This window comes from Oncorhynchus nerka, unplaced genomic scaffold (assembly GCF_034236695.1).
Source record: "Oncorhynchus nerka isolate Pitt River unplaced genomic scaffold, Oner_Uvic_2.0 unplaced_scaffold_3606, whole genome shotgun sequence".
Classification (NCBI taxonomy): Eukaryota; Metazoa; Chordata; class Actinopteri; order Salmoniformes; family Salmonidae; genus Oncorhynchus; species Oncorhynchus nerka.
The window spans coordinates 1390-21571 of NW_027037690.1; the positions used below are offsets into that span (position 1 = coordinate 1390).

At 44.8% G+C, this 20182-nt stretch overlaps 1 long non-coding RNA gene across 1 annotated transcript; it reads left to right on the forward strand.

The window, feature by feature from the left end:
- Positions 1-1936: 1936 nt before the first annotated feature.
- LOC135566713 (uncharacterized) lies at positions 1937-20175 on the forward strand. The gene is made up of 3 exons (XR_010462168.1): positions 1937-1978; positions 17363-17479; positions 20103-20175. It is a non-coding gene; the product is annotated as an uncharacterized LOC135566713 (long non-coding RNA).
- The last annotated feature ends 7 nt before the right edge of the window (positions 20176-20182 follow it).

Consider the following 20182-nt stretch of genomic DNA (forward strand, 5'->3'; position numbering starts at 1 on the left):
AGGCTAGTTGAGAACACCTTTATTTAACCAGGTAGGCTAGTTGAGAACACACCTTTATTTAACCAGGTAGGCTAGTTGAGGAACACCTTTATTTAACCAGGTAGGCTAGTTGAGAACACCTTTATTTAACCAGGTAGGCTAGTTGAGAACACCTTTATTTAACCAGGTAGGCTAGTTGAGAACACCTTTATTTAACCAGGTAGGCTAGTTGAGAACACCTTTATTTAACCAGGTAGGCTAGTTGAGAACACCTTTATTTAACCAGGTAGGCTAGTTGAGAACACCTTTATTTAACCAGGTAGGCTAGTTGAGAACACCTTTATTTAACCAGGTAGGCTAGTTGAGAACAAGTTCTCATTTGCAACTGCGACCTGGCCAAGATAAAGCCTGTAGTGTGATCAGACAACACAGAGTTACACATGGAGTAAACAATTAACAAGTCAATAACACAGTAGAAAAAAAGGGAGTCTATATACATTGTGTGCAAAAGGCATGAGGAGGTAGGCGAATAATTACAATATTGCAGATTAACACTGGAGTGATAAATGATCAGATGATCATGTACAGGTAGAGATATTGGTGTGCAAAAGAGCAGAAAAGTAAATAAATAAAACAGTGGGGATGAGGTAGGTGAAAATGGGTGGGCTGTTTACAATAGATTATGTACAGCTGCAGCGATCGGTTAGCTGCTCAGATAGCTGATGTTTGAAGTTGGTGAGGGAGATAAAGTCTCCAACTTCAGCGATTTTTGCAATTGCCCAGTCACAGGCAGCAGAGTACAGGTAGAGATATTGGTGTTGCACATATGGAGCTTCAACAAACAGTTATGATTATTATTAATGACACAAAACATGGAGGTGATAAATATCAGTCACAACTACATGTTCATGTGATGCATTAAATCACCTGACTGTTTGGATGTGTCTGTTAGTAAATTATTCATTTCTAAGAGATAATGAATAAATGAGAACAATTGACATTCAATAATTAGTTGTGACTGTGTTAAACACAACCAACATGTTGGATCTCTGTTTAGTTGTCACTGTGTTAACCACAACCAACATGTTGGATCTCTGTTTAGTTGTCACTGTGTTAACCACAACCAACATGTTGGATCTCTGTTTAGTTGTCACTGTGTTAAACTTCACAACCAACATGTTGATCTCTGTTTAGTTGTCACTGTTAACCACAACCAACATGTTGGATCTCTGTTTAGCTGTCACTGTGTTAAACACAACCAACATGTTGGATCTCTGTTTAGTTGTCACTGTAAGTTAACCACAACCAACATGTTGGATCTCTGTTTAGTTGTCACTGTGTTAACCACAACCAACATGTTGGATCTCTGTTTAGTTGTCACTGTGTTAACCACAACCAACATGTTGGATCTCTGTTTAGTTGTCACTGTGTTAACCACAACCAACATGTTGGATCTCTGTTTAGTTGTCACTGTGTTAACCACAACCAACATGTTGGATCTCTGTTTAGTTGTCACTGTGTTAACCACAACCAACATGTTGGATCTCTGTTTAGTTGTCACTGTGTTAACTACAACCAACATGTTGGATCTCTGTTTAGTTGTCACTGTGTTAACCACAACCAACATGTTGGATCTCTGTTTAGTTGTCACTGTGTTAACCACAACCAACATGTTGGATCTCTGTTTAGTTGTCACTGTGTTAACCACAACCAACATGTTGATCTCTGTTTAGTTGTCACTGTGTTAACCACAACCAACATGTTGGATCTCTGTTTAGTTGTCACTGTGTTAACCACAACCAACATGCTGGATCTCTGTTTAGGGGTTTGTGCTCTAAAATGAGTCTCTGGGGAGAGAGAGGAGGGGGCCCAGCTCTAAATGAGTCTTCTCGGGGAGAGAGGAGGGGGCCCAGCTCTAAAATGAGCCTCTCTCGGGGGAGAGAGGAGGGGGCCCTGCCTACAATGACTCTCTTCTGGAACATGACACCAGAGCTAAGAGGTGAGATGACAATTCTGTTGAATAATTATTATGTTTATTTCCAAAATGCTATATCCCCCCCCAAAAATCCCATCTGTTTTTTCATCAGATTGCTAATGGATGTGAACCTTCAATATTATTGTCCTCTGATTTTTTATTCATAGATTTCAGATGTTTATAAAACTGTTGTTTAGCTGGAATGGAATGTTAGTATCCTGTATATCTGACTGTGATATGTGGTTGTCTCACCTAGATATCTATATATCCATCCATTGGAATGGAATGTTGGTATCCTGTATATCTGACTGTGATATGTGGTTGTCTCACCTAGATATCTATATATCCATTATTTAACAGGAATGTTGGTATCCTGTATATCTGACTGTGATATGTGGTTGTCTCATCTAGATATCTATATATCTATTATTTAACAGGAATCTTGGTATCCTGTATATCTGGCTGTGATTGTGGTTGTCTCACCCTAGATATCTATATTTACATTTACTTTAAGTCATTTAGCAGACGCTCTTATCCAGAAGCGACTTACAAATTGGTGCATTCACCTTATGACCTCCAGTGGAACAGTAGCATCTAAATCTTTTTAGGGGAGGGGGTGAGAGGATTACTTTATCCTATCCTAGGTATTCCTTAAAGAGGTGGGGTTTCAGGTGTCTCCGAAGGTGGTGATTGACTCCGCTGTCCTGGCGTCGTGAGGGAGTTTGTTCCACCATTGGGGGGCCAGAGCAGCGAACAGTTTTGACTGGGCTGAGCGGGAACTGTACTTCCTCAGTGGTAGGGAGGCGAGCAGGCGGTGGATGAACGCAGTGCCCTTGTTTGGTGTAGGGCCTGATCAGAGCCTGGAGGTACTGAGGTGCCGTTCCCCTCACAGCTCCGTAGGCAAGCACCATGGTCTTGTAGCGGATGCGAGCTTCAACTGGAAGCCAGTGGAGGGAGCGGAGGAGCGGGGTGACGTGAGAGAACTTGGGAAGGTTGAACACCAGACGGGCTGCGGCATTCTGGATGAGTTGTAGGGGTTTAATGGCACAGGCAGGGAGCCCAGCCAACAGCGAGTTGCAGTAATCCAGACGGGAGATGACAAGTGCCTGGATTAGGACCTGCGCGCTTCCTGTGTGAGGCAGGGTCGACTCTGCGGATGTTGTAGAGCATGAACCTACAGGAACGGGCCACCGCCTTGATGTTAGTTGAGAACGACAGGGTGTTGTCCAGATCACGCCAAGGTCTTAGCGCTCTGGGAGGAGGACACAATGGAGTTGTCAACCGTGATGGCGAGATCATGGAACGGGCAGTCCTTCCCGGGAGGAAGAGCAGCTCCGTCTTGCCGAGGTTCAGCTTGAGGTGGTGATCCGTCATCCACACGGATATGTCTGCCAGACATGCAGAGATGCGATTCGCCACCTGGTCATCAGAAGGGGGAAAGGAGAAGATTAATTGTGTGTCGTCTGCATAGCAATGATAGGAGAGACCATGTGAGGTTATGACAGAGCCAAGTGACTTGGTGTATAGCGAAAATAGGAGAGGGCCTAGAACAGAGCCCTGGGGACACCAGTGGTGAGAGCACGTGGTGGAGACGGATTCTCGCCACGCCACCTGGTAGGAGCGACCTGTCAGGTAGGACGCAATCCAAGCGTGGGCCGCGCCGGAGATGCCCAACTCGGAGAGGGTGGAGAGGAGGATCTGATGGTTCACAGTATCGAAGGCAGCCGATAGGTCTAGAAGGATGAGAGCAGAGGAGAGAGAGTTAGCTTTAGCAGTGCGGAGCGCCTCCGTGATACAGAGAAGAGCAGTCTCCAGTTGAATGACTAGTCTTGAAACCTGACTGATTAGGATCAAGAAGGTCATTCTGAGAGAGATAGCGGGAGAGCTGGCCAAGGACGGCACATTCAAGAGTTTTGGAGAGAAAAGAAAGAAGGGATACTGGTCTGTAGTTGTTGACATCGGAGGGATCGAGGTAGGTTTTTTCAGAAGGGGTGCAACTCTCGCTCTCTTGAAGACGGAAGGGACGTAGCCAGCGGTCAGGGATGAGTTGATGAGCGAGGTGAGGTAAGGGAGAAGGTCTCCGGAAATGGTCTGGAGAAGAGAGGAGGGATAGGTCAAGCGGGCAGGTTGTTGGGCGGCCCGGCCATCACAAGACGCGAGATTTCATCTGGAGAGAGAGGGGAGAAAGAGGTCAGAGCACAGGGTAGGGCAGTGTGAGCAGAACCAGCGGTGTCGCTTGACTTAGCAACGAGATCGGATGTCGTCGACCTTCTTTTCAAAATGGTTGACGAAGTCATCTGCAGAGAGGGAGGAGGGGGAGGGGAGGAGGATTCAGGAGGGAGGGAGAAGGTTGCAAAGAGCTTCCTAGGTTAGAGGCAGATGCTTGGAATTTAGAGTGGTAGAAAGTGGCTTTAGCAGCAGAGAGAGAGAGGAAAATGTAGAGAGGAGGGAGTGAAAGGATGTCAGGTCCGCAGGGAGGCGAAGCCTCCATTTCCGCCTCGGCTGCCCGGAGCTCCTGTTCTGTGAGCTCGCAATGAGTCGTCGAGCCACGGAGCGGGAGGGGAGGACCGAGCCGGCCTGGAGGATAGGGGACATAGAGTCAAAGGATGCAGAAAGGGAGAGAGGAGGTTGAGGAGGCAGAATCAGGAGATAGGTTGGAGAAGGTTTGAGCAGAGGGAAGAGATGATAGGATGAAGAGGAGAGAGAAGGGGGGAGAGAGAGCGAAGGTTGGGACGGGCGCGATACCATCCGAGTAGGGGCAGTGTGGGAAGTGTTGGATGAGAGCGAGAGGGAAAAGGATACAAGGTAGTGGTCGGAGACTTGGAGGGGAGTTGCAACGAGGTTAGTGGAAGAACAGCATCTAGTAAAGATGAGGTCGAGCGTATTTCCTGCCTTGTGAGTAGGGGGAAGGTGAGAGGGTGAGGTCAAAAGAGGAGAGGAGTGGAAAGAAGGAGGCAGAGAGGAATGAGTCAAAGGTAGGCGTGGGGAGGTTAAAGTCGCCCAGAACTGTGAGAGGTGAGCCGTCCTCAGGAAAGGAGCTTATCAAGGCATCAAGCTCATTGATGAACTCTCCGAGGAACCTGGAGGGCGATAAATGATAAGGATGTTAAGCTTGAAGGGGCTGGTAAATGTGACAGCATGGAATTCAAAGGAGCGATAGACAGATGGGTAAGGGGAGAAAGAGAGAATGACCACTTGGGAGAGATGAGGGATCCCGGTGCCACCACCCCGCTGACCAGAAGCTCTCGGGGTGTGCGGGAACACGTGGGGCAGACGAAGAGAGAGCAGTAGGAGTAGCAGTGTTGTCTGTGGTGATCCATGTTTCGTCAGTGCCAAGAAGCTCGAGGACTGGAGGGAGACATAGGCGGAGATGAACTCTGCCTTGTTGGCCGCAGATCGGCAGTTCCAGAGGCTACCGGAGACCTGAACTCCACGTGGTCGTGCGCTGGGACCACCAGATTAGGGTGGCCGCGTCCACGCGGTGTGGAGCGTTTGTATGGTCTGTGCAGAGAGGAGAGAACAGGGATAGACAGACACATAGTTGACAGGCTACACAAGAGGCTACGCTAATGCAAAGGAAATTGGAATGACAAGTGGACTACACGTCACGAGTGTTCAGAAAGTTAAGCTTACGTAGCAAGAATCTTATTGACTAAAATGATTCAAATGATACAGTACTGCTGAAGTAGGCTAGCTGGCAGAGGCTGCGTTTGTTGACTATGTAGGCTAGCTGGCATTGGCTGCGTTGTTGACACTACACTAATCAAGTCGTTCCGTTGAGTGTAATAGTTTCTACTGTGCTGCTATTCGGGGCTAGCTGGCTAGCTAGCAGTGTTGATTACGTTACGTTGCGTTAAAAGAACGACAATAGCTGGCTAGCTAACCTAGGAAATCGCTCTAGACTACACAATTATCTTTGATACAAAGACAGCTATGTAGCTAGCTATGTAGCTAGCTACGATCAAACAAATCAAGCCGTTGTACTGTAATGAAATGAAAAATGTGATACTACCTGTGGAGCGAGCGAAATGCGACCGGAATGTTGAGTGCAGAAGTTCTGTTCGGTAGACGTTGGCTAGCTGTTGGCTAGCTAGCAGAGTCTCCTATGTTAAGGACGACATAAAACTACACACTCTAAACTACACAATTATCTTGGGTGAAGACAGCAAAGACAACTATGTAGCTAGCTAACACTACACTAATCAAGTCGTTCAGTTGAGTGTAATAGTTGTGCTGCTAATCGGTAGACGGTGGACTAGCTAACGGTGGACGTTAGCTAGCTGGCTAGCTGCAGGGCAGTGTAGACTGCGTTAGGACGACGAAATACGATAATTACGCAATTATCTATGATACAAAGACGGCTATGTAGCTAGCTATGTAGCTAGCTGCGATCAAACAAATCAAGCCGTTGTACTGTAATGAAATGAAAAATGTGATACTACCTGTGGAGCGAAGCGAAATGCGACCGAATGTTGAGTGCAGAAGTTCTGTTCGGTAGACGTTGGCTAGCTGTTGGCTAGCTAGCAGAGTCTCCTATGTTAAGGACGACATAAAACTACACACTCTAAACTACACAATTATCTTGGGTACGAAGACAGCAAAGACAACTATGTAGCTAGCTAACACTACACTAATCAAGTCGTTCAGTTGAGTGTAATAGTTGTGCTGCTAATCGGTAGACGGTGGACTAGCTAACGGTGGACGTTAGCTAGCTGGCTAGCTGCAGGGCAGTGTAGACTGCGTTAGGACGACGAAATACGATAATTACGCAATTATCTATGATACAAAGACGGCTATGTAGCTAGCTATGTAGCTAGCTACGATCAAACAAATCAAGCCGTTGTACTGTAATGAAATGAAAAATGTGATACTACCTGTGGAGCGAAGCGAAATGACCGGAATGTTGAGTGCAGAAGTTCTGTTCGGTAGACGTTGGCTAGCTGTTGGCTAGCTAGCAGAGTCTCCTATGTTAAGGACGACATAAACTACACACTCTAAACTACACAATTATCTTGGGTACGAAGACAGCAAAGACAACTATGTAGCTAGCTAACACTACACTAATCAAGTCGTTCAGTTGAGTGTAATAGTTGTGCTGCTAATCGGTAGACGGTGGACTAGCTAACGGTGGACGTTAGCTAGCTGGCTAGCTGCAGGGCAGTGTAGACTGCGTTAGGACGACGAAATACGATAATTACGCAATTATCTATGATACAAAGACGGCTATGTAGCTAGCTAAGAAGAAATTGCTAAGATTAGACAAATCAAACCGTTGTACTATAATGAAATGTAATGAAATGTAATACTACCTGCGGACCGAGTGCAGATGCGACCGCTCGCTCCAACCCGGAAGTCTCCGGGTATCCTGTTAAATATCCATTATTTAACAGGAATGTTGGTATCCTGTATATTAGACTGTGATATGTGGTTGTCTCATCTAGATATCTATATATCCATTATTTAACAGGAATGTTGGTATCCTGTATATTAGACTGTGATATGTGGTTGTCTCACCTAGATATCTATATATCCATTATTAAACAGGAATGTTGGTATCCTGTATATTAGACTGTGATATGTGGTTGTCTCATCTAGATATCTATATATCCATTATTTAACAGGAATGTTGGTATCCTGTATATTAGACTGTGATATGTGGTTGTCTCACCTAGATATCTATATATCCATTATTTAACAGGAATGTTGGTATCCTGTATATTAGACTGTGATATGTGGTTGTCTCACCTAGATATCTATATATCCATTATTTAACAGGAATCTTGGTATCCTGTATATCTGGCTGTGATATGTGGTTGTCTCACCTAGATATCTATATATCCACTGTTGTCTCACCTTGGTATCTATATATCCATTATTTAACAGGAATCTTGGTATCCTGTATATTTGACTGTGATATGTGGTTGTCTCACCTAGATATCTATATATCCATTATTTAACAGGAATGTTGGTATCCTGTATATCTGACTGTGATATGTGGTTGTCTCACCTAGATATCTATATATCCATTATTTAACAGGAATGTTGGTATCCTGTATATCTGACTGTGATATGTGGTTGTCTCACCTAGATATCTATATATCCATTATTTAACAGGAATGTTGGTATCCTGTATATCTGGCTGTGATATGTGGTTGTCTCACCTAGATATCTATATATCCACTGTTGTCTCACCTTGGTATCTATATATCCATTATTTAACAGGAATCTTGGTATCCTGTATATTTGACTGTGATATGTGGTTGTCTCCCCTAGATATCTATATATCCACTGTTGTCTCACCTTGGTATCTATATATCCATTATATAACAGGAATGTTGGTATCCTGTATATTAGACTGTGATATGTGGTTGTCTCACCTAGATATCTATATATCCACTGTTGTCTCACCTTGGTATCTATATATCCATTATATAACAGGAATGTTGGTATCCTGTATATTAGACTGTGATATGTGGTTGTCTCACCTAGATATCTATATATCCATTGTTTATCAGGAATGTTGGTATCCTGTATATTTGACTGTGATATGTGGTTGTCTCATCTAGATATCTATATATCCATTATTTAACAGGAATCTTGGTATCCTGTATATCTGGCTGTGATATGTGGTTGTCTCACCTAGATATCTATATTTACATTTACATTTAAGTCATTTAGCAGACGCTCTTATCCAGAGCGACTTACAAATTGGTGCATTCACCTTATGACCTCCAGTGGAACAGTAGTGCATCTAAATCTTTTCAGGGGGAGGGGGTGAGAGGATTACTTTATCCTATCCTAGGTATTCCTTAAAGAGGTGGGGTTTCAGGTGTCTCCGGAAGGTGGGGATTGACTCCGCTGTCCTGGCGTCGTGAGGGAGTTTGTTCCACCATTGGGGGGCCAGAGCAGCGAACAGTTTTGACTGGGCTGAGCGGAACTGTACTTCCTCAGTGGTAGGGAGGCGAGCAGGCCAGAGGTGGATGAACGCAGTGCCCTTGTTTGGGTGTAGGGCCTGATCAGAGCCTGGAGGTACTGAGGTGCCGTTCCCCTCACAGCTCCGTAGGCAAGCACCATGGTCTTGTAGCGGATGCGAGCCAACTGGAAGCCAGTGGAGGGAGCGGAGGAGCGGGGTGACGTGAGAGAACTTGGGAAGGTTGAACACCAGACGGGCTGCGGCGTTCTGGATGAGTTGTAGGGGTTTAATGGCACAGGCAGGGAGCCCAGCCAACAGCGAGTTGCAGTAATCCAGACGGGAGATGACAAGTGCCTGGATTAGGACCTGCGCGCTCCTGTGAGGCAGGGTCGCTCTGCGGATGTTGTAGAGCATGAACCTGGGGAACGGGCCACCGGCTTGATGTTAGTTGAGAACGACAGGGTGTTGTCCAGGATCACGCCAAGGTTCTTAGCGCTCTGGGAGGAGGACACAATGGAGTTGTCAACCGTGATGGCGAGATCATGGAACGGGCAGTCCTTCCCCGGGAGGAAGAGCAGCTCACGTCTTGCCGAGGGTTCAGCTTGAGGTGGTGATCCCGTCATCCACACGGATATGTCTGCCAGACATGCAGAGATGCGATTATCCACCTGGTCATCAGAAGGGGGGAAAGGAGAAGATTAATTGTGTGTCGTCTGCATAGCAATGATAGGAGAGACCATGTGAGGTTATGACAGAGCCAAAGTGACTTGGTGTATAATGAGAATAGGAGAGGCCTAGAACAGAGCCTGGGGGACACCAGTGGTGAGAGCACGTGGTGTGTGAGATTTGGATTCTCGCTCACGCCACCTGGTAGGATGCGACCTGTCAGGTAGGGACGTAATCCAAGCGTGGGCCGCGCCGGAGATGCCCAACTCGGAGAGGGTGGAGAGGAGGGATCTGATGGTTCACAGTATCGAAGGCAGCCGATAGGTCTAGAAGGATGAGAGCAGAGGGGAGAGAGTTAGCTTTAGCAGTGCGGAGCGCCTCCGTGATACAGAGAAGAGCAGTCTCAGTTGAATGACTAGTCTTGAAACCTGACTGATTAGGATCAAGAAGGTCATTCTGAGAGAGATAGCGGGAGAGCTGGCCAAGGACGGCGTTCAAGAGTTTTGGAGAGAAAAGAAAGAAGGGATACTGGTCTGTAGTTGTTGACATCGGAGGGATCGAGTGTAGGTTTTTCAGAAGGGTGCAACTCTCGCTCTCTTGAAGACGGAAGGGACGTAGCCAGCGGTCAGGGATGAGTTGATGAGCGAGGTGAGGTAAGGGAGAAGGTCTCGGAAATGGTCTGGAGAAGAGAGGAGGGATAGGGTCAAGCGGGCAGGTTGTTGGGCGGCCGGCCGTCACAAGACGCGAGATTTCATCTGGAGAGAGAGGGAGAAAGAGGTCAGAGCACAGGGTAGGGCAGTGTGAGCAGAACCAGCGGTGTCGTTTGACTTAGCAAACGAGGATGGATGTCGTCGACCTTCTTTTCAAAATGGTTGACGAAGTCATCTGCAGAGAGGGAGGAGGGGGAGGGAGGAGGATTCAGGAGGGAGGAGAAGGTTGCAAAGAGCTTCCTAGGGTTAGAGGCAGATGCTTGGAATTTAGAGTGGTAGAAAGTGGCTTTAGCAGCAGAGAGAGAAGAGGAAAATGTAGAGAGGAGGGAGTGAAAGGATGTCAGGTCCGCAGGGAGCGGGTTTTCCTCCATTTCCGCTCGGCTGCCCGGAGCCCTGTTCTGTGAGCTCGCAATGAGTCGTCGAGCCACGGAGCGGGGGGGAGGACCGGGAGCCGGCCTGGAGGATAGGGGACATAGAGTCAAAGGATGCAGAAAGGGAGGAGAGGAGGGTTGAGGAGGCAGAATCAGGAGATAGGTTGGAGAAGGTTTGAGCAGAGGAAGAGATGAGGGATGGAAGAGGAGAGAGTAGCGGGGGAGAGAGAGCGAAGGTTGGGACGGCGCGATACCATCCGAGTAGGGGCAGTGTGGGAAGTGTTGGATGAGAGCGAGAGGGAAAAGGATACAAGGTAGTGGTCGGAGACTTGGAGGGGAGTTGCAACGAGGTTAGTGGAAGAACAGCATCTAGTAAAGATGAGGTCGGTTTATTTCCTGCCTTGTGAGTAGGGGGAAGGTGAGAGGGTGAGGTCAAAAGAGGAGAGGTGGAAAGAAGGAGGCAGAGAGGAATGAGTCAAAGGTAGGCGTGGGGAGGTTAAAGTCGCCCAGAACTGTGAGGAGGTGAGCCGTCCTCAGGAAAGGAGCTTATCAAGGCATCAAGCTCATTGATGAACTCTCCGAGGGAACCTGGAGGGCGATAAATGATAAGGATGTTAAGCTTGAAGGGGCTGGTAACTGTGACAGCATGGAATTCAAAGGAGGCGATAGACAGATGGGTAAGGGGAGAAAGAGAGAATGACCACTTGGGAGAGATGAGGATCCCGTGCCACCACCCCGCTGACCAGAAGCTCTCGGGGTGTGCGAGAACACGTGGGCAGACGAAGAGAGAGCAGTAGGAGTAGCAGTGTTGTCTGTGGTGATCCATGTTTCCGTCAGTGCCAAGAAGTCGAGGACTGGAGGAGACATAGGCGGAGATGAACTCTGCCTTGTTGGCCGCAGATCGGCAGTTCCAGAGGCTACCGGAGACCTGGAACTCCACGTGGGTGCGTGCGCGCTGGGACCACCAGATTAGGGTGGCCCGTCCACGCGGTGTGGAGCGTTTGTATGGTCTGTGCAGAGAGGAGAGAACAGGGATAGACAGACACATAGTTGACAGGCTACACAGAGGCTACGCTAATGCAAAGGAAATTGGAATGACAAGTGGACTACACGTCACGAGTGTTCAGAAAGTTAAGCTTCGTAGCAAGAATCTTATTGACTAAAATGATTAAAATGATACAGTACTGCTGAAGTAGGCTAGCTGGCAGAGGCTGCGTTGTTGACTATGTAGGCTAGCTGGCATTAGCTGCGTTGTTGACACTACACTAATCAAGTCGTTCCGTTGAGTGTAATAGTTTCTACTGTGCTGCTATTCGGGGCTAGCTGGCTAGCTAGCAGTGTTGATTACGTTACGTTGCGTTAAAAGAACGACAATAGCTGGCTAGCTAACCTAGGAAATCGCTCTAGACTACACAATTATCTTTGATACAAAGACGGCTATGTAGCTAGCTATGTAGCTAGCTACGATCAAACAAATCAAGCCGTTGTACTGTAATGAAATGAAAAATGTGATACTACCTGTGGAGCGAGCGAAATGCGACCGGAATGTTGAGTGCAGAAGTTCTGTTCGGTGACGTTGGCTAGCTGTTGGCTAGCTAGCAGAGTCTCCTATGTTAGGGGCGACATAAAACTACACACTCTAAACTACACAATTATCTTGGTGCGAAGACAGCAAAGACAACTATGTAGCTAGCTAACACTACACTAATCAAGTCGTTCAGTTGGAGTGTAATAGTTGTGCTGCTAATCGGTAGACGGTGGACTAGCTAACGGTGGACGTTAGCTGGCTGGCTAGCTGCAGGGCAGTGTAGACTGCGTTAGGGCGGCGACGAAATACGATAATTACGCAATTATCTATGATACAAAGACGGCTATGTAGCTAGCTATGTAGCTAGCTACGATCAAACAAATCAAGCCGTTGTACTGTAATGAAATGAAAAATGTGATACTACCTGTGGAGCGAAGCGAAATCGACCCGGAATGTTGAGTGCAGAAGTTCTGTTCGGTAGACGTTGGCTAGCTGTTGGCTAGCTAGCAGAGTCTCCTATGTTAAGGACGACATAAAACTACACACTCTAAACTACACAATTATCTTGGGTACGAAGACAGCAAAGACAACTATGTAGCTAGCTAACACTACACTAATCAAGTCGTTCAGTTGAGTGTAATAGTTGTGCTGCTAATCGGTAGACGGTGGACTAGCTAACGGTGGACGTTAGCTAGCTGGCTAGCTGCAGGGCAGTGTAGACTGCGTTAGGATCGACGAAATACGATAATTACGCAATTATCTATGATACAAAGACGGCTATGTAGCTAGCTATGTAGCTAGCTACGATCAAACAAATCAAGCCGTTGTACTGTAATGAAATGAAAAATGTGATACTACCTGTGGAGCGAGCGAAATGCGACCGGAATGTTGAGTGCAGAAGTTCTGTTCGGTAGACGTTGGCTAGCTGTTGGCTAGCTAGCAGAGTCTCCTATGTTAAGGACGACATAAAACTACACACTCTAAACTACACAATTATCTTGGGTACGAAGACAGCAAAGACAACTATGTAGCTAGCTAACACTACACTAATCAAGTCGTTCAGTTGAGTGTAATAGTTGTGCTGCTAATCGGTAGACGGTGGACTAGCTAACGGTGGACGTTAGCTAGCTGGCTAGCTGCAGGGCAGTGTAGACTGCGTTAGGACGACGAAATACGATAATTACGCAATTATCTATGATACAAAGACGGCTATGTAGCTAGCTAAGAAGAAATTGCTAAGATTAGACAAATCAAACCGTTGTACTATAATGAAATGTAATGAAATGTAATACTACCTGCGGACCGAGTGCAGATGCGACCGCTCGCTCCAACCCGGAAGTCTCGGGTATCCTGTTAAATATCCATTATTTAACAGGAATGTTGTATCCTGTATATTAGACTGTGATATGTGGTTGTCTCATCTAGATATCTATATATCCATTATTTAACAGGAATGTTGGTATCCTGTATATTAGACTGTGATATGTGGTTGTCTCACCTAGATATCTATATATCCATTATTTAACAGGAATGTTGGTATCCTGTATATTAGACTGTGATATGTGGTTGTCTCATCTAGATATCTATATATCCATTATTTAACAGGAATGTTGGTATCCTGTATATTAGACTGTGATATGTGGTTGTCTCACCTAGATATCTATATATCCATTATTTAACAGGAATGTTGGTATCCTGTATATTAGACTGTGATATGTGGTTGTCTCACCTAGATATCTATATATCCATTATTTAACAGGAATCTTGGTATCCTGTATATCTGGCTGTGATATGTGGTTGTCTCACCTAGATATCTATATATCCACTGTTGTCTCACCTTGGTATCTATATATCCATTATTTAACAGGAATCTTGGTATCCTGTATATTTGACTGTGATATGTGGTTGTCTCACCTAGATATCTATATATCCATTATTTAACAGGAATGTTGGTATCCTGTATATCTGACTGTGATATGTGGTTGTCTCACCTAGATATCTATATATCCATTATTTAACAGGAATGTTGGTATCCTGTATATTAGACTGTGATATGTGGTTGTCTCACCTAGATATCTATATATCCATTATTTAACAGGAATGTTGGTATCCTGTATATCTGGCTGTGATATGTGGTTGTCTCACCTAGATATCTATATATCCACTGACCTATCTATATATCCATTATTTAACAGAATGTTGGTATCCTGTATATTAGACTGTGATATGTGGTTGTCTCCCCTAGATATCTATATATCCATTATTTAACAGGAATGTTGGTATCCTGTATATCTGACTGTGATATGTGGTTGTCTCCCCTAGATATCTAAAGATGAATGCCCTTACAACAGGAAAATAATCTAGCAGCAGCAGGAAATATGAATTATTATGTGGATTATAATTCATTAACAATTTATCAGGGCAAATCAAGTTTGACATTTTTAAAGTGGAAATTCCAAACTATAGAAGCTTTTTAAAAGCTAAAATACACTACAATACAGCAACTGTCCTGTAAGTCCCTCTGGGCCCGGTTTCCCAATAGAGATGGAATTTAGACCACTGAACTAGGGTCTGCAGTGACTCCTCTAGTACTGAGATGCCTTAGACCACTGAACCAGGGTCTGTAGTGATCCTCTAGTACTGAGATGTCTTAGACCACTGAACCAGGGTCTGTAGTGACTCCTCTAGTACTGAGATGTCTTAGACCACTGAACCACTTGGGAGCCCGTATTCGTTTCCAGTAAAAGGTGTCCAAACTAAACAAAATGCATGTCCCTGACCTCTTTTTAAGATGTGGCCAATTTAAACAGCCAGAATATGTTTTTTAAAGTAAAAAATGTGTTGTTTCTAAATGGCGGGGCAGGTTTGAGATCTAAGGAATTAAGCACAAAAATACTCTCAGCTGCCTCACCATGAGGCTAATGTCTATACGTCAATTAATTAATTAAATCAAATTGTTTGTCACATGCGCTGAATATCGTGAAATGCTTGCTTACAAGCCCCTAACCAACAATGCAATTTTAAGAAAATACCTAAAAAGTAAGAGATAAGAAAAAGTATAATAATGAATAATAATGAAGGGTTTTAGGGTATGTAAAGAGTTATTAAAGTGACTATGCATGGATAATAACAGAGAGTAGCAGCAGTGTAGAGGGGGGGGGGGGTAATGCAAATAGTCTGGGTAGCCAGTTGATTAGATGTTCAGGAGTCTCATGGCTTGGGGTTAGAAGCTGTTTAGAAGCCTCTTGGTCCTAGACTTGGCCCTCCAGTACCGCTTGACGTGTAGTAGCAGAGAGAACAGTCTATGACTAGGGTGGCTGGAGTCAATTTTTAGGGCCTTCTTCTGACACCGCCTGGTATAAAGGTCCTGGATGGCAGGAAGGTTGGTATGTACTAGGCTGTACGTACGAACCTCTGTTGTGCCTTGCGGTCGGAGGCCGATCAGTTGCCATACCAGGCAGTGATGCAACCCGTCAGGATGCTCTCCATGGTGCAGCTGTAGAACGTTTTGATGATCTGAGGACCCATGCCAAATCTTTTCAGTCTCCTGAGGGGGAATAAGTTTTGTCGTGCCCTCTTCACGACTGTCTTGGTGTGCTTGGACCATGTTAGTTTGTTGGTGATGTGGACACCAAGGAACTTGAAGCTCTCAACCTGCATTTAATTGCTAAATATTTCCAATAGACGGCAGCATAAGACCACAAAGCATCCGTTTGTCACGCCTTGGTCATTGTATTTTGTGTTTTCGTTATATATTTGTTCAGGCCAGGGTGTGACATGGGTTTATTGTGTTGTCTTATTGGGGTTTTTGTAGGCATTGGGATTGTGGTTGATTAGGGGTGTGTCTAGTATAGGCTTGGCTGCCTGAGGCAGTTCTCAATCAGAGTCAGGTGATTCTTGTTGTCTCTGATAGGGAACCGTATTTAGGTAGCCTGGGTTTCACTGTGTATCTCGTGGGTGATTGTTCCTGTCTCTGTGTATTGTTCACCAGATAGGCTGTAATTTGGTTTTCACGTTCCGTTCGTTGTTTTTGTATTTATTAAGTTATTTCATGTATCGTCATTTGTTTTCATTAAAGACATGAGTAACTCCACGCTGCATTTCGGTCCGACTCTCTTTCGACGAACGAACGCCGTTACACCGTTACAGTATACAGGCAGCAATTTGATTTACATGAAATAGCATGCAACCACAGACTATATGTCCCATGATTTTCGAAAATGGTCACTCATTACTTTAGTTAGCTATATATCTCCTATTAGGCCTGTGTTGCTTTAGGGAGAGCAAATAAAATAGTGACTATAGCAGGTATTGAACCCCGGGTAAATTATCACTAGTCAGAACCTCAACCTTAGTATACATTCATTATCAACCTCTTAATACCTCATATTGGGAATAAACAGACTTGAAATAGAAAAGACAATATTGCGTCTTTCAATATATAAATTACATCATGCAATCCTAGCGGTCAGCAAATTTAGGTCAACATGCCCTTCGTTTGTGCAAGAAGGCAGAGTGACGGCTTTTTGCCGGAGCTGAGTTGGCTACTTGTGTGAGAAGGCAGAGTGGGTCGATGCTTGTTGATGAATTTGACAATGAATGTTCTGGGAAAATACGTTTTTCTCTACTAAAGTAGGGGGAGTGTTGGTGTTTCCAGGGAGAAAACTAAACTAATCTTCTGAAATTTCATTTGTGGTCTTAAGCTGCCATCTATTGGAATTATGTAGCAACTGCAGGAGTACTGAATAATGTCTAATTCTTTACTAAAGCAGTAATTACTCAAATATAACATTTTCTAGTTGAATTTACCACTTACAACTATAAAATAACCATTTATAGCATGACAAACAATTAAACTGACATAAACCAAAACCTAAAAACATTTAGTTTTGCTACATATATATTTTTTGCTGACTGGATCGAGCCGGTTGGTCTCATTTGAGAGTGATCCAGAAATAATAGCATTTTGCAAAAAAAATATTACTATTTGTCTCTCTGAAATTAAACCATCAAGTGATAGATTTAGTAACATTGAACAACCCCATGACGAGATAGTGAAAAAACACACCAATCTCGTTCATAATTTCACGAAACTATAACTGCTAATTTACGAACAATTCTGATAATTGATATATAGCGTTATGGAATGAAACTCTTATGTTTCCCCATCTGAGCTCAGAGTAGATGAGAGATGTAATGTTTGTCCCTGTTGTGTTGAAGACCAATCAAGCAGGAGAGACCAGCCTCCCCTGTTCCCAGCTGTGTGTCCATGAAGAGTGACTGGTCTATGGGTCATCCTATACAGTTTAGAGAGGGAGACTTTTCTACTGAACCAAGGTAAGAATAACTAATGGGTCATGATAGGTGAGTTAAACAACACTGTCTCTCTTCCGGGGTTGACAGAGATGGCCGCCTCGCTTCGCGTTCCTAGGAAATATGCAGTATTTCGTTTTTTTAATGTTATTTCTTACATTGGTACCCCAGGTAATCTTAGGTTTCATTACATACAGTCAGGAGGAACTACTGACTATAAGAGCAACGTCAACTCACCATCATTATGACCAGGAATATGACTTTCCCGAAGCGGATCCTGTGTTCTGCCTTTCACCCAGGACAATGGATCAGATCCCAGCCGGCGACCCTAAACAACGTCGTCGTAAAAGGGGAAAACGAAGCGGTCTTCTGGTCAGACTCCGGAGACGGGCACATCGTGCACCACTCCCTAGCATACTTCTCGCCAATGTCCAGTCTCTTGACAACAAGGTTGATGAAATCCGAGCAAGGGTAGCATTCCAGAGGGACATCAGAGACTGTAACGTTCTTTGCTTCACGGAAACATGGCTCACTAGAGAGACACTATCAGAGTCGTGCAGCCAGCTGGTTTCTCCACGCATCGCGCAGACAGAAACAAACATCTTTCTGGTAAGAGGAGGGGCGGGGGCGTATGCCTAATGGTTAACGAGACGTGGTGTCATCACAACAACATACAGGAACTCAAGTCCTTCTGTTCACCTGACTTAGAATTCCTCACAAACAAATGTCGACTGCATTATCTACCAAGAGAATTCTCTTCGATTATAATCACAGCCATATATATTCCCCCCAAGCAGACACATCGATGGCCCTGAACAAACTTTATTTGACTCTTTGCAAACTGGAAACCACATATCCTGAGGCTGCATTCATTGTAGCTGGGGATTTAACAAGGCTAATCTGAAAACAAGACTCCTAAATTCTATCAGCATATCGATTGCGCAACCAGGGCTGATAAAACCCTGGATCATTGTTATTCTAACTTCCGAGACCGACGCATATAAGGCCATCTCCCACCCTCCTTTCGGAAAAGCTGACCCACGACTCCATTTTGTTGATCCCTGCCTACAGACAGAGACTAAAACAAGAAGTTCCCGCTGAGGTCTGTTCAACGCTGTCCGACCAATCTGATTCCACACTCCAAGACTGCTTCCATCACGTGGACTGGGAAATGTTCCGCATTGCATCCAACATTGACGAATACTGTTCCACTGGATGTCACAAGGTGAAAGCACCAATTTGTAAGTCGCTCTGGATAAGAGCGTCTGCTAAATGACTTAAATGTAAATGTAAATGAATACGTGGCCATGCACGCCTCCAACTCAATCATCAAGTGTGCAGACGACACTACAGTGGTAGGCTTGATTACTAACAACGACGAGACGGCCTACAGGGAGGAGGTGAGGGCCCTCTGAGTGTGGTGTCAGGAAAATAACCTCACACTCAACGTTAACAAAACAAAGGAGATGATTTTGGACTTCAGGAAACAGCAGAGGAACACCCCTTATCCACATCACGTGGACAGTGGTAGAGAGGGAAGTAAGTTTTAAGGTCCTCGGCGTACACATCACAGACCAACTGAATTGGTCCACCCACACAGACAGCATTGTGAAGAAGGCGCAGCAGCGCCTCTTCAACCTCAGGAGGCTGAAGAAATTCGGCTTGTCACCAAAAGCACTCACAAACTTCTACAGATGCACAATCGAGAGCATCCTGTCGGGCTGTATCACCGCCTGGTACGGCAACTGCTCCGCCCACAACCGTAAGGCTCTCCAAAGGGTAGTGAGGTCTGCACAACGCATCACCGGGGGCAATCTACCTGCCCTCCAGGACACCTACACCACCCAATGTCACAGGAAGGCCATGAAGATCATCAAGGACAACAACCACCCGAGCCACTGCCTGTTCACCCCGCTATCATCCAGAAGGCGAGGTCAGTACAGGTGCATCAAAGCAGGGACCGAGAGACTGAAAAACAGCTTCTATATAAGGCCATTAGACTGTTAAACAGCCACCACGAACATTGAGTGGCTGCTGCCAACATACTGACTCAACTCTAGCCACTTTAATAATAGAAATTGATGGAAATTGATGTAAAAAATGTATCACTAGCCACTTTAAACAATGCCACTTATTATAATGTTTACTCATATACTGTACTCAATATCATCTACTGCATCTTGCCATCTTTCTGTCATACATGTATCACTAGCCACTTTAAAATATGTCACTTTTATGTTTACATACCCTACATTACTCATCTCATATGTATATACTGTACTCTATACCATCTACTGCATCTTGCCTTTGCAGTTCTGTACCATCACTCATTCATATATCTTTATGTACATATTCTTTATCCCTTTACACTTGTGTGTATAATGTAGTAGTTTTGGTATTGTTAGGTTAGATTACTTGTTGGTTATTCCTGCATTGTCGGAACTAGAAGAACAAGCATTTCGCTACACTCACATTAACATCTGCTAACCATGTGACAAATAACATTTGATTTGATATGATTTTCCCCATTTTTTGTTGTTGTTTTCTTAATCCATAGGCTCCTTTTGTCCATTTTCATATTCCTAAAACAATATTAAACAAACACAACATTCCCTCCCTATGTGTGTGTCTCATGTTTTGTCCACAGAAATCAACAAAAGAGATCAGAGTCAGAGATTCTCAGTGGTCAGCCTTCCCAGAGTCATCAAACAGACCTGGACTCCATAT